This window comes from Rattus norvegicus, chromosome 1, assembly GCF_021556685.1.
Source record: "Rattus norvegicus strain SHRSP/BbbUtx chromosome 1, alternate assembly SHRSP_T2T, whole genome shotgun sequence".
In the NCBI taxonomy this organism is placed as follows: Eukaryota; Metazoa; Chordata; class Mammalia; order Rodentia; family Muridae; genus Rattus; species Rattus norvegicus.
Window position 1 is genome coordinate 140,289,700 of NC_141534.1, and position 13,660 is coordinate 140,303,359.

A 13,660-nucleotide genomic window follows, 5' to 3' on the forward strand; every position below is an offset into this window, starting at 1 on the left:
ATGTATCTTGTTTTGAACTCAAACCTATTGACAATTGAAGCAGGGTTAGCAGTTTTTTTGTTTTTTTGTTTTTGTTTTGTTTGTTTTTGTTTTTGTTTTGTTTTTTTTTTTGTAACAGACTGGAAGATAAATATTTTTGGCTTTGCGACCATAGGGCTCCAATTATGACTATGCAACCACACTAAGAACATTAAAGAGCCACCATCAACATGCTTTGGTGTGTCCTGATCTCTATGAAAGCATGTTTGCTTCTACAGAGCCCACTGCCTTACAGAGAGTCCCATTCGTTTTCTTCACTTGAGCAGGCACAGTTGGGCTTGTTTCCTATCAGTGCTCCCAGAAGCCCTGCCCTCTGAGGCAGCTGCTGTTCTCTGACCATGCATGTAGCTTTTCTGCAGAGCCAAGGCACTCTGGGCAGTGGTCTGGGCTGGATTCTCTCTATATGTTTCTTCTAAAGATCTACCACCTTATTTTATCATCCACCTTGAATAGCAAGGCAGTATTTCCTGCCTTGGGACTCTGTCAAAGAATGATGAGAGGAAACACAGAGAAGTACAGAGAGCAGGACGCTAGAGGAGGCTTCCTAGGTGAGTGGAGCTCTGTGTGTGTCTGTGTACCTTAGCCAGGACCTCAGCATAGAAGAGTCTGTCTTCATTCTGGATGAAGAATCATGCCCAGAGCATGGAGATATGCAATTCAGATGGTACCATCGTCAGTTTTCTGTGTCTTGGAGAAAGTCTTTGATGAACTCATTTTTCATATTGCCATGTAGTCCAGACACCTCCAGGTTCTACCATTCCAGGAGAGTCTAGAAATCTCTCTCCACATGAGAAACCTTCTGCTTGCCATCATTCTCGATTCCTACTGTTTGTCTCTGGACAAACTGAGTGCCCCCCTCATCTCTTTATTTGTAGTTAAAGCTCCACTCCCCCCCACTTCCCCCGGCAGAACAAGCTTAATAGCCAGGTTTCTGTGCCAATTCGAAGGCAGAATTTCTGACCACTGAGCTGGCCCAATGTGTCTCTAAACCAGACCCAGACCATCATTTTCTGTCCTTAAACAACCTTCATGGCACAGCATCTCACAAGCTCCCACTTGCCACTATTCCACTGAAGTGAAGGCCAGCATGGTTTCTGATGTCCTACAGCACAGCAACACATGCAGCTTTATCCTCAGATGAGCTTATTAAATTCATGCTGGAAGTAGGACACCAGAGCGAAATATTACTTACTGTTGAAGGTTAAAACTGTGTGTGTGTGTGTGTGTGTGTGTGTGTGTGTGTGTGTGTGTGTGTTCTTCATAGTGATTTTAGTTGGCAGGGAGTGTAGAGGAGGGAAAGGCTTCCTAGAAGCCCAAGAAATCCTTTATATACAATGGCTCTTTCTGCAGCTCAAAAAGGGAACCCAAAAGATCCCAGAGTCAACCCTAGAACATTTCTTTGCTTTGGAGGAAGCATTAGCTTATGAATTTGATGATGTTACAAATGCCTAATAATCCACGTAATTAAAATATGCAATATTTGCAATGTTTGATCAAATAAAAGGTATTCTGAGGACCCCCACAACCTACCCCTCCAACAGGACTGTCTATCTGTTCTGATGTTAATGTCACTTTGGACCGAGATCAGAGACTGTGGGTTCAAATGACCACATCCAGGCCTGTAGTTCTCCTGGGCACAGTGGGAGATTGGTGATCCTTTGTATAACCATGGTTGTTCTCTAAGTTTGTCACTTGGAGGCTCTCTTCCTTCTGTCTCCTCCATTTTATCCTATGGGAACCTAGAAACTTCCTAGCAACTAGATTTTTTCCAACAGGGGAGAAGATGGAACGACAAAGACAGAGCTGTGCAGTGTCTCTGGTAACTGCAAACACAGAGGACACAATTGAAAACAGTAAAGAACAAGTCTGTGGACACAGCACAGATCTTTCCTTTCTTCTCCTACTACTGTTTCTATGGTGATAGTCAACCATTGCCCCTCCCCCTACTCCTTACAGCCTCCTGGGCATCTCTCAGAAACCTCTCCCATTTCCACGGGGCATTCGAATTCCATGGTGGAAACTCTAAAAGACCTGCCCTGGCTACATGGGCAGCTTTGACTTTCCCTACACTGTATCAGCCTCCCAAGTATAAATGGCCACAGCTCTCTTCCAAGGCCCTATGTTGTCTCATAGTGCTTCCCCTATCAAGAGTTTGTTGCACTTTTGTCTTGGTCTCTGGGTTGTACCTGAGGTCACCTGTTAATAGGTTCTTTTCCAGGCTGTTGACATCTCATGGGACTGCAGTGCACACGCATGCCTGTGCACATGTGTGACTTTTCATTATACTGTGGGTTCATCTCTCTTGCTGCCTCTGTGCTAAGGGATAGAACTGCTGAAGAAGTGTATTATCACTTACATGGAAGGAGGTCTGATTTCAGAACAGAGGGCTGTGTTTAGTTTTTCCTTCCCTTACACTGAGCTTCCACAGGGTCATAGCCTACTTTCCATGGGTTAGCTACAGGCATGGGTTGGGGTGTCACTTGTCTGAAAGAAAATATATTGAGAATATGAGGGGTAGCCTATGTGTAGTAAGTCCCACAGGGTTCCAGGATGCTGTGGTTATGGTGTCTTTTCATAGCAATAAAAACTTTTGATGAGTTAGGTAGATAACATTAGTTAGCCATACTGCCAATGAGAGATATCTCATGGGAGATATTGACGCTGGAGATCCTAAGCTAAGAGGGGAATTGATGTCATTGTTCCAAGAATCCACAGGATACCAGAAGTACAGATTGCAACTACTTGGGTGTTTCTGAAAGGCTGTACTTTGTGAGGTTTCCTTCCAACTGCCCCATATTGCAATGCTGTTCTGATCTTTTGAGAAGTTCATGCTTTGAAAAGTCCATCTTGTGACCCTTATTCTTCTCCAACTATGATGGCTATTCTTGGCTGTCAACTTGACTACATTTGGAAATAACTACTCCCCTCCCATATAGGGCACACCTGTGAGGGATTTTTGCTTAATTTGAAGCAGAAAGATGCACTTCTAATTTTGATGTTTAAGATGGGAAGATATACCTTGAATCCAGAACTTTTGAGGTGGGAAGACCCACCTCTAATCTGGTCTGTACTTCTGTTGGAAGTCTGTATGAGAATATGGAAGAAGGAAGGTATTGTTTTTCGCCTGCTTGCTTTTGCCTCACTAGCAAATCTATTCTTTCTGCGGTATTAGAGCTCACTTTTTCAGGATTCTGGCATATACCGAAGACCAGTTGAAACATTCAGCCTTATGGACTGGACAACTACTAGATTAGTGGTCCTTCCACTGATAGTTAACCATTGTTGAATTAGCTGGACCACAGACTGTAAGTCATTCTAACAAATCATCTTTATACATATATACATATGCATGTATGTATTTGTTATTTTAGAGAACCCTGACTAATATACCAGCCATCCTAATAACATTCCACAGCCACTCCCCTCATGTAGCTCAACTGAAGTCTAGCCTTGATTTCAGTAGCCCTTCACAGTATTCTACTCCTCACCCTGGGTTTCACATAGTGGTCATACCACAGACTGGGGCATTAGGAAGTTCTCAAGGATTAAACAAGATCCTATTGGTGAGGGGTGGAAATGAGGCTCCCTTCATCAGGTCCTCTGATTGCACACTTATGTTCTTTGTCCTTTGAGACTACATGGTTGGCCAGGGAAGTACACGATGCTAAGATGTGGGTCTGGCAACTAACAGCAATGACGCACAGTGGTTGTTTAGGGATGCTTGATGCTGAAGTTGGGGCTCCTGAGTCACCATGGTGTTCTCTGTTCAACGGGGCTATGAGATGAACCTGGAAGGCCCTGGGAGATAAGGCAGGGGTTCTGTAAGGAGACGATTCCAAGTGGCTGAAAATGGGTATAAAAGGGCTTTTAATAGTGATAAAAGCCTTAAAAGCAGGATTGTGCAGGTGATTTCACAACTGGTGGTTACAGCTCATCAAACTGCAGCTACAAAATGGGAAGTAATAGGTATCAATTGTACTTCAGTAACATTTTTTTTGTTGTTTGTTTTTTTAAAGATGAGTCTCAGAAGGATAGCCAACAATGGCAGGTCCTCCCTCCCACCCTGGGAAATGTTCATCTGCTTCAACTGACACACATCCAGTAATGGGGAGCTTGCCCTTTGCTAAGGTAGCCTATCACATTTTAGCCCTAATGTGAAGTTTCTTAATTCATTGTCCACTGCAACACCAGGAACTTTAGGAGATGCCTGAAGCCTACCCCTTTGTGTAGTCTGCACACTGAGATTTCTCTAACTCCAGTAACTCCTGTTCTGACTATGAGGTGGGAAAGAACCCAAATACAGGTTTTATTTGGAAGGGAAAGAGGGACAGAGTAAATATAGGAAAGATGAGAACTCAGCCAGCCCAGCAACTTGGCCGAGTTACAGTGGAGTAAAGTGGGAGTTGGGGTGTGTATAAGGAGAACTGGTGTCTGCCCTCTGTGTTGTCACATAATGGGGCGCAGTGGCAATGGTGGCATGCATCTTCAGGAATGGCCAATTTTATTGTGGCTCTGTGAGGTGACGCTAAGATTTTCTGAGTTGTTTTTAAAAGCACTAGAAAGTGTGTGTGTGTGTGTGTGTGTGTGTGTGTGTGTAGAACACTGTGGGCATTCAGTGGTAGAACAATTGTCCAGCATGCATGAAGCTCTGGGTTCGATTCCCAATATTATCAAAAATATATTTACTTAAAAGTGTCATGTGAGACCTTATTAAGTGAGTGAGTCAGATGGAATCTGTCTGTGGTTAGGGTACCTCCTAGATTGAACTTCTCTTCCGCTTTCAGTGGACAGAGGCAAAGGCAGTGGACCAGGAAGATTTTCCTGAGCAGAAGCAAGTCCATATGCATAGGATTAGACAGGGTTTAGATATAAGATGTGTTTCCCAATCTTGGCCTCTGGGGCAGTTTTCACCCTGTGGCGATTCCATGTGGGTCAGGGTTGGGGTGACATGGCTGTAGCTGCAACTACAGTTATCCAGAGTTCAGCAAGTTGCAGCTGATATTATCCAGAGACCCATGAACCACACGGAGGCTCACTCCCCGAACTAACCACCAAATTCTATCCTAGGGATTTATGCTTTGTTTACTTTCTGATAGTAAGGCCTTAGCAGGGGACAGCTCTCTGAAATGAATTTCTATGCAGGCTAGTAATGCAATGCCCAGAAGCTATGTTGTATGAGTTTAATCAATGGGACAAGCAAGCAGCTAGCAGGGGACAGTGCCATGACATGTTCATACTGAGATCTCTCCACTCCATACCTCTTCCCGTCTGCATCTTGCATGAACTCTCTTTTTCTCTTTCCCCAAATTAAGCACATCCGTCCCCTCTTCCTGAAAGAGTCTTGTTTTTCCTCTAACTCCTCCCTGGCTCAACCTGTCAGTCACACTACTTGATCACCATGAGCTTTCCCCCTACTCTTTTTCTGTGCTTAGCAATTGGGGCTTCAAGGCTTACATTCCTTTATAGGATGCAGTCATCCAGCTCTCTGCATGCTGTACCTGCTTCCCTAGGCAGAGGCAGTAGCATTTCTGGAACCCACAGTGTGCTCCCCCCATCTCCCCGCCCCACACATCCCAGTATCCTTGAGGTTAAGCTGGGTTATATCACCAGTTCTGGTACCCAGATTACAGCAAGGGAGGCTTCTATTTTCTTTTCCCCTAATCTGAAGATGGGTTGGTTAAAATAAGGTGCATCATAGGTCTCCAAAGAAGAGAGCTAGGAACAACTCCCATTACATTTGGTAAGAGTGAGCCACAAGCATCGATTTCGTTAAACTCCTGGAACTTGAAGCTTTGCCATTGTAGCAGGTCTGGATAGTAGACCTGAGATCTGTTGTGTGCCACATCCATTTCACTCAAATGAAACTGTAAAATGGGTAGATGTGGGAAAGAAGAAAGGGGAAGCTAGCATTGTGCACAGCTTCGGAACTGTGGACATTGAGACAGGAACGGATATACAGCTCTTCAGACTCAGTGCCAGAGTTTCCACCCATAATTCCTACCTGAGAAAGGTGTTAATGGCCCACATGGTTCCAGAATAAAGCAAAGTGTGATGGCTTTTGTTGGAGGGACCCACTTACTCCTTATTCTGCCTCCAAGGTAAACAGGAACTCCTGAACCTTGTCTGACAGGGACATGGGGGCTCCATTTAATGAGCAGCTTGTAATAGAAGCTGACTACGTTAGGTAGGAACAGATCACTCCTGATTTCCTTTCTGTCTCCACAGTCACTCTGGCCAATTTAGAACTGCGTGGCTGATTTGTAGACTATTCCATTCCTTGGGATAACAGCTGGGTGTTAAAACACAAACTAATTAATTTTGCCTTCCCAAATGAGGTTAGCTGGGTGCATCCACAAAGTTTATTGACAATGCACCTTTAATATCCTAGTCTTGAGATTTTAATTAGAAGGCAAAGTAATCTCAAAGATGGCAGTAATTATTTTTCAAATTGGCCACCCCAATGGCTGTGCCGGTTAAGCACTGTATTTTATGAGCATGGGACCAGTCAGTGAGGATTGCCAAAGCTACCTCTAAAGTGCTTCCTTCCTTCACCCTGGATTCTTGGGTGCAGTATGTGGTGAGGATAATGGCTGACTCTGGTTAGAGAGGGGACAGTGAGGGTTTTCTCCCTCACTGTGGGCTGGGGCTCATCATGTCCTTTTAGGGAAGGAATATCCACAGGGAGATGGGAATGGCACGGTAGCAGTACACCATGGAAGGGGTTCACCAGCTAGGCTACTGCTTTGCAGTCTCCTGCAATGTGGATCAGTCCAGATCTAAAAGTCCCACCATCCATTGCTGTTCTTTCCTTGGTAGGACACTGAGGCCTCTTCTATTCCCTAGTTAATCTAAGGGTGAATTTGTCCATTTTGCATGACATTTAAGTTCTGGCTTTACCTTCAAAGTTGGCGCTGTTGTCAAGAGTTGGTAAAGTGCTTGCCTTGAGAACAGGAGGACTGGAGCTTAATCTCTTCAAAAGCTGGAGGAGGGTAGCCTAATCCTTGAGCCTTACATCCTGTCCTGCACTGAGAGACTCTGTCTCAACAAAACCTTTCTAGGGTGGCACCTAAGGTTGACTTCTGGCCTTCACACGCACACGTATACACGCACACGTACACACACACACACACACACACACACACACACACACACAGTGAAGCCATGGAATGAGAGGATTCTGGTTCCTAAATGTCTAGGACTCCAGGCTTATCCAATACTCTATTTAGCTTAAGTATACATCAAACATGACCAAGCCCCCAAAAGTCTCAATGATCCTATGAGTGCATAGGATGAAATCAATGGCCCTGTCAGGCTGGACGCATCAGCAGTCTGGGGCTGCAAACCTTCCTCATCACTACTCTATACCCAACTGCCACTGTAGCAGTTTTCTTAGTTTTCTCCAATGCCTTTCCTCTATGTTTTTGGTCAGCTACTTTAGAATGTTCTCAGTTGTCACAACACTTCCCACTGAAACTTTCAGGTCCTCCTTGGATGGTTTTGGTCCTGTGTGCTGATCCCCTATCACAGCACCTACCTCGTTACACTTTGATTATTTGTTTGCCTGTCATTTCCTCCCTACACTTCCAAATTCTATAAGGAAGTGGATTGGCTTCTGTTATGGTTTGCATATGCTTGACCCCAGGAAGTGGCACTATTTGGAGGTGTAGCCTTGTTGGAACAGGTGTGGCCTTGTTGGAGTAGGTGTGTCACTGTGGATGTGGGCTTTAAGACCCTCATCCTAGCTGCCTGGAAGCCAGGATTCTGCTAGGGGCATTCAGATGAAGATGTAGAACTCTCAGCTCATCCTTTACCATACCTGCCTGGATGCTGCCATGTTCCCACCTTAATGATAATGGACTGAACCTCTGAATCTGTAAGCCAGCCCCAATTAGATGTTGTCCTTATAATAATAGTTGCATTGGAGAACAAAATAATTCAATTAAACAATGGGGTACCGAGCTAACAAAGAATTCTCAAATGAGGAATATTGAATGGTTAAGAAGCACCTAAAGAAATGTTTCAACTTCCTTTGTCACCAGGGAAAGGCAAATCAAAACAACCCTGAAATTCCAACTCACACCAGTCAGAATGGCTAAGATCAAAAACTGAGGGGACAACAGATACTGTGGAGGATGTGGAGAAAGAGTAACACTCCTTCATTGTTGGTGGGATTGCAAGCTGGTGCAACCACTCTGGTAACCAGTCTAGTGGTTCCTCAGAAAATTGGACATAGTGCTACTTGAGGACCCAGCTATACCACTCCTGGGCATATACCCAAAATATGCTCCAACATATAACAAGGATATATGCTCCACTATGTTCATCGCAGCCTTATTTATAATGGCCAGAAGCTGGAAAGAACCCAGATGCCCTTCAACAGACAAATGGATACAGAAAATGTGGTACAATGTGGTACACAATGGAGTATTACTCAGCTATTAAAAACAATTACTTCATGAAATTCATAGGCAAATGGATGGAACTAGAAAATATCATCCTGAGTGAGGTAACCTAATCACATAAAAACCACACATGTGTACTTACTGATAAGTGGATATTAGCCCAAAAGCTCGGATTACCCAAGATACAATCCACAGACCACATGAAGCTCAAGAAGAAGAACAACTAAAGTGTGGATACTTCAGTCCTTCTTAGAAAGGGGAACAAAATACAGGGACAAAGAGTGGAGCAGAGACTGAAGGAAAGGCCATCCAGAGACTGCCCATCCTGGGGATCCATTCCACATGCAGCCACCAAACCCAGTTACTATTGCTGATGCCAAGAGTGCTTGCAGACAGGAACCCAAAGGGATGTCTCCTGAGAGACTCCGCCAGAGCTTTACTGATACAGGTTAAGATGCTGGCAGCTAACCATTAGACTGAGCACAAGGACCCCTGTGGAGGAGTTAGGGAAATGACTGAAGGAGCAGAAGGGGTTTGCAACCCCATAAGAAGAACAACAATATCAACCAACCAGACCCCCTAGAACTCCCAAGGACTAATCCACCAACCAAAGAGTCCACATGGGGGCACCCATGGCTCCAGCTGCATGCGTAGCAGAGGATGGCATTGTCTGGCCTCAATAGGAGGAGAAGCCCTTGGTCCTGTGAAGGCTTGATGCCCCAGTATAGGGGAATGCCAAGATGTTGATGTGGGAGTGGGTGGTGGGAGGGGGAGCATCCTCAGAGAAGCAGGGGGAGAAGAGATGGAAGGGGGGGACCAGGAAAGGGGATAACATTTGAAATGTAAACACATAAACTATCCAATAAAAAAAAAAAGAGTTGCCTTTGTCATGGTGTCTCCTCACCACACAGCAGTAAAACCCCAAACCCTGAGGCAACTTTCTTTTTTTTTTTTTTTAAATAACCCTAGATCCTAGTGCAGGACCTGCAGGAAGTGCATGCTTCACAAGTCTTCAAGCATAATTGGTGAGCAGAGCTCATGGATCACTGTGGGGGCACTGTCAGGAGAGGTGCATGGGCTCACTCAACTTTATTCTACCCTTCCAGGCAGCAAGCAAGTCTGCACATGTGATTGGCTAACGCCAGTCTAGACAGCACATTGCTTCAACAAAGGAGTAAAAAAAGCCCCTCATGCTGATTATTCAGAGGGCCCTTCCTGATACAGAGTGGGTGCTTTGGGTGTAGAGAGACAATTTTTTCCTGCTTAAGACTTAAATCTGTGACTCTAAAGGGCCAGGAGAACTCCAGAAAGATCGTTTGTTGGGAGCTTAAACCTTGTGGCTAGATCTTAGAGTTTAAACTGATGCCACATGCAAACAATCAGATTAGAGTCAACCTTGTTCACAATCAGAGGACTCCAGTTTCAAACAACAGCAATCAGATGTCAGTTTTCACTGGGCTGGTAAAGATGACATCAGAAATGATGGATGTTGATAGTACATTTTTGAAAAGGTTTTGGGAAAGCAAGTATTTTCAATAATTGTAGGTGAAAGTAAATTGGCACTTGCCTCTAGGGAGGGCGATGTGGTAATAGTCATGAAGATCAACAAGGCATGGATCTCTCTCTCCCTTTTAGCAAAGACACTTCTAAAGGGCAAGGCCACAGATACAAATGCTTTGCAAAAATCATCAGAAGTGATGGATGGATTCATTCATGACCTCAGTGAAGACTGGGAACCATGCCTCTGCCTACGCAGGTGATGAGCCAGGTGTGGCCAGGCAGCTTCGAGGGACTATGAGGTGGTGTGCATCCGTGTGGGGTAGTTTTCAATTTAGAGAGGTGTGAGTGTACACGAATACCCCGTGTGTAAAAAGAGACATAGTCACAGAGAGCTGGCTTTACCGCTCGACACCTGGAGGAGGATGAGAAATGAGGGGCTTAACTTACACACACACACACACACACACACACCCCACATGCACATACATGTACACAAATAAATGCCAGTATCTGAATGTGTCCCAACACTGTAGACAATCTTTTCTTTTTATGCTTTTAAACATTTATTTACTTATATATCTTATGTATATGAACGCTCTATCTGCATGCACACCTGTGTGCCAGGAAGGGCATCAGATCTCATTGTAGATGGTCATGAGCCACCATGTGATTGTTGGGAATTAAACTCAGGACCTCTGGAAGAGCAGCCAGAGCACATATAATTCAGCCAAAGGGAGGGAATGCAGGGATGGGCTGATCTTTTCAACCTCATTTCATTTAGAGGGAAGGCTTCACAGCCACTGACTGGTCTGGGCTTTCCTTTCCCTCCCCAGGGTTGGCAGGTGGAGGAGGCTATCAAGACGGTACAGTTTATAGTTTTTTTATGAGACATCTTAACCCTACATTTGAACTGTATCATGCTGTAACCCTGTACTCCTTAAAAGTCCCACAAACATATTCTCTCCTCTCTTGGCCTTTTCCCCTCTCCAAGGCAGGGTTTCTTTTTGTAGCCCTGGTTGTCCTGGAACTCATTCTGTAGACTAGGATGGCATCGAACTCAGAGATTCACACGCTTCTACTTCTTGAATGCTGGGATTGCAGCTGGTGTTCTTAACTCCTGAGCCATCTCTCCAGCCCAGACAATCTTTTTTTTTTTCTATAGAACATACATCCAGAGAGGTAACTGTAGTTCCTTGGCTATCTACCTATTGGTGCAGCAAAAGAGAAGGGTGTGGCTAGGGAGGCCCTCGATGGACTGGGGTGGCATGCTTGGAGAAAGCTCCCCTGCTGATGCTGGACTGTCCCTTTGTTCTCTGCACTGTCCATCCCTTCATACAGCTCGCTCTTTGGCCTTCAGGCTTCTGCTCACAGTGATAGATGGCAGGACCTCACCACTGATCTTCCCTTCTAAGCCCTGGCAGAAGGGGATCTGAATAAGTGCCATTCTAAGACAAGCCTCCAAATTCCTGGTACTTAATTTGGCACCAATTCACAGAGTATCTGCTCAGGGACCAGGGGCTGCTGCCCTGATCAAGGGATGGCCCTCTCTGTGAGTCACAGCCTTCCCAGTTGTTGTAATTGAATTAGAACCATTCATGACCAGCTGCTGATAGTTTCCCACTTACTGTGCCACACTTAACTGCCTGGCTGCCCATCCACTCTACTATGATCCTCCCTGGCCAACAGCCAGCCAGGGCATCGGGCCACCATGCAGGCTGGCAAAGCTCTTGGGAGAGCTGCTTGTGCTGGGACCTTGTTGGCATTTGAGGTAGGCTCTGCCAGCCGCCGGCTTTGCATTGTGCTCCTCTCAATGCCTTGGTTGGTCACAATCTCAGATGGACTGGAGCTGGTAAGTGCACTGGTTCATTGACTCAAACAACTCTGGAGTGGAGTGTGACTCTTATGGACTTGTGTTCCTCAAACTCACGGGTTGAAGTCTGTCCTATCTAATTCTCAGTACCTTGGTATGTGACCTTATTTGGTGATGTGGTCTCAGAAGTTTAAAACTGGATGTTAGGGTGAGCTTTAATCCTAGGTATCTTATGTCTTTGTGAACAGAAATGTTTAGGCTATGTGAGTGTGAAGACAGCCATCTACAGACAAAGAAGAGAGACTAAGATAGGTGTCTCATAGCCCTCATAGGGGGCCAATGCTGCTGGCATTCTAGTTTTGGGGTGCCCAGCCTCTAGAGTTATGAGATGACCCACTGTTACAGTTTAAGCTTATCAGTCAGTCCCTTTGCTTAGGCCACCTTCACTGAACAAAGTACCCCCTCTTTACAGCCTCCATACAGGGATTCACTTAACCCAGACATTTCAAAAGGTGCTGAAGACTGATCACTTCCTAAGGGAGCTGCCTGGCTGCTGAGGCTCTCAGGAGTTGGGATGCTCTCACCAGTGGCCAGATGGCTTGCTCTCCCCACTCCTTTCCTCCACCTACCCGCTACCTCACGGGCTCAATCTAGCAGTCCCTCGAGGGCTCTATTTCATCAACCTAAAGTACCCTGGGAGCTTTTAAGTGTCTGATGAGAGCCCCTGACTGAATGAGGATGTTTTGATGCTCCCCCAGAGCCTTCTCTTCCTAAATGTTTCAACTCCTGATTTTTTTCTGCCACTGTGGTCCTTTTCCAATCTGGTACCCCCAAAAGCATATGTGACTCTTCAAGTGGGATCTGGCCAAGCAGAGGAATAAAGTGATCCCTGACTTCCCTGCCTCTGAAAGGTGCTAAAAGATCCACAGTTGGGCCCTGAAATCATGGAAACCTTTGTGGTAGCCATCTGTCCACTCACAGTTTCAAGCCACCACTGTTTTCCCCGCCCAATGGCAGAATTTTGGTTTTGTCAGAATTTTCAGTTTCTTCCCTTAGATTCAAGGCTCTGAATTAAGACCGAGGCTCTGAATGTTGAAATTTCTATTAGAATCATCTGACGTGTGAATTTGTTAACTGAACCAACAGTGACCTATTCCAACTATTTGCAAAAACAGAGACAGGGTCTGAGCCTTGTGTCAGGGTCATAGAGGACTCAACATGAACACAATGGTCAACATGAACACAATGAATTTAGCATCATTGGCCGGTCTGTGGTCATTCAAGAGTGGTTTGTCCATCTGTCAGGGATATAAGGAGTGGCAGGAGGATGTGTAAAGACCTCTCAATTTCACACAGGCAGAGTCTCATCCACACTCTACCTTCTCACCAGGACAATTTACTTAACATCTCCCAGTCTTAGTTTCCTTTAGAGTAAAAAGGAGAGCTATTTGCCTATGTGTGTGGCTGTTCCAAGAAGAAAGCTAGCATTTGTTCTTCATTGTTCCCACTGTCAATTAGGCTACAGCTCTCTAAGTTGCCATGAAGTACCTTGTCATCGTAGCTGACTTATTCCCTGTGTAAATAGAGGGACTATACAGATCCCAGCATACTATGTGCGCTTCCCTTCACCCAGGAACCCCAGGACGGCACCTCCTGCTCCTGTCTGGTAAGCTCACTTACATGCAATGTTTCTTCCCACCCTCTGTTTATGAAATCCTGGATGAATAACCTTCCCAAACTCAGGCTTACTGGTGTCCATAGTTTTCTCGTGTGTGTGTGTGTGTGTGTGTGTGTGTGTGTGTGTGTGTGTGTGTGTTTTAATTAGAGCCAAGATGACTGCCTTCTGGTATAGCTCAATTTAGAAGAGACCATGGCCAGCTTTTAGAGGACATCACTGCTAGTCTCCCCT

At 45.2% G+C, this 13,660-nt stretch overlaps 1 protein-coding gene across 1 annotated transcript in view; it reads right to left on the minus strand.

Annotated features, from left to right (window-relative positions):
* The window catches only part of St8sia2 (ST8 alpha-N-acetyl-neuraminide alpha-2,8-sialyltransferase 2), a 75,261-nt gene that overhangs the window by 4,997 nt on the left and 56,604 nt on the right, over positions 1-13,660 (minus strand).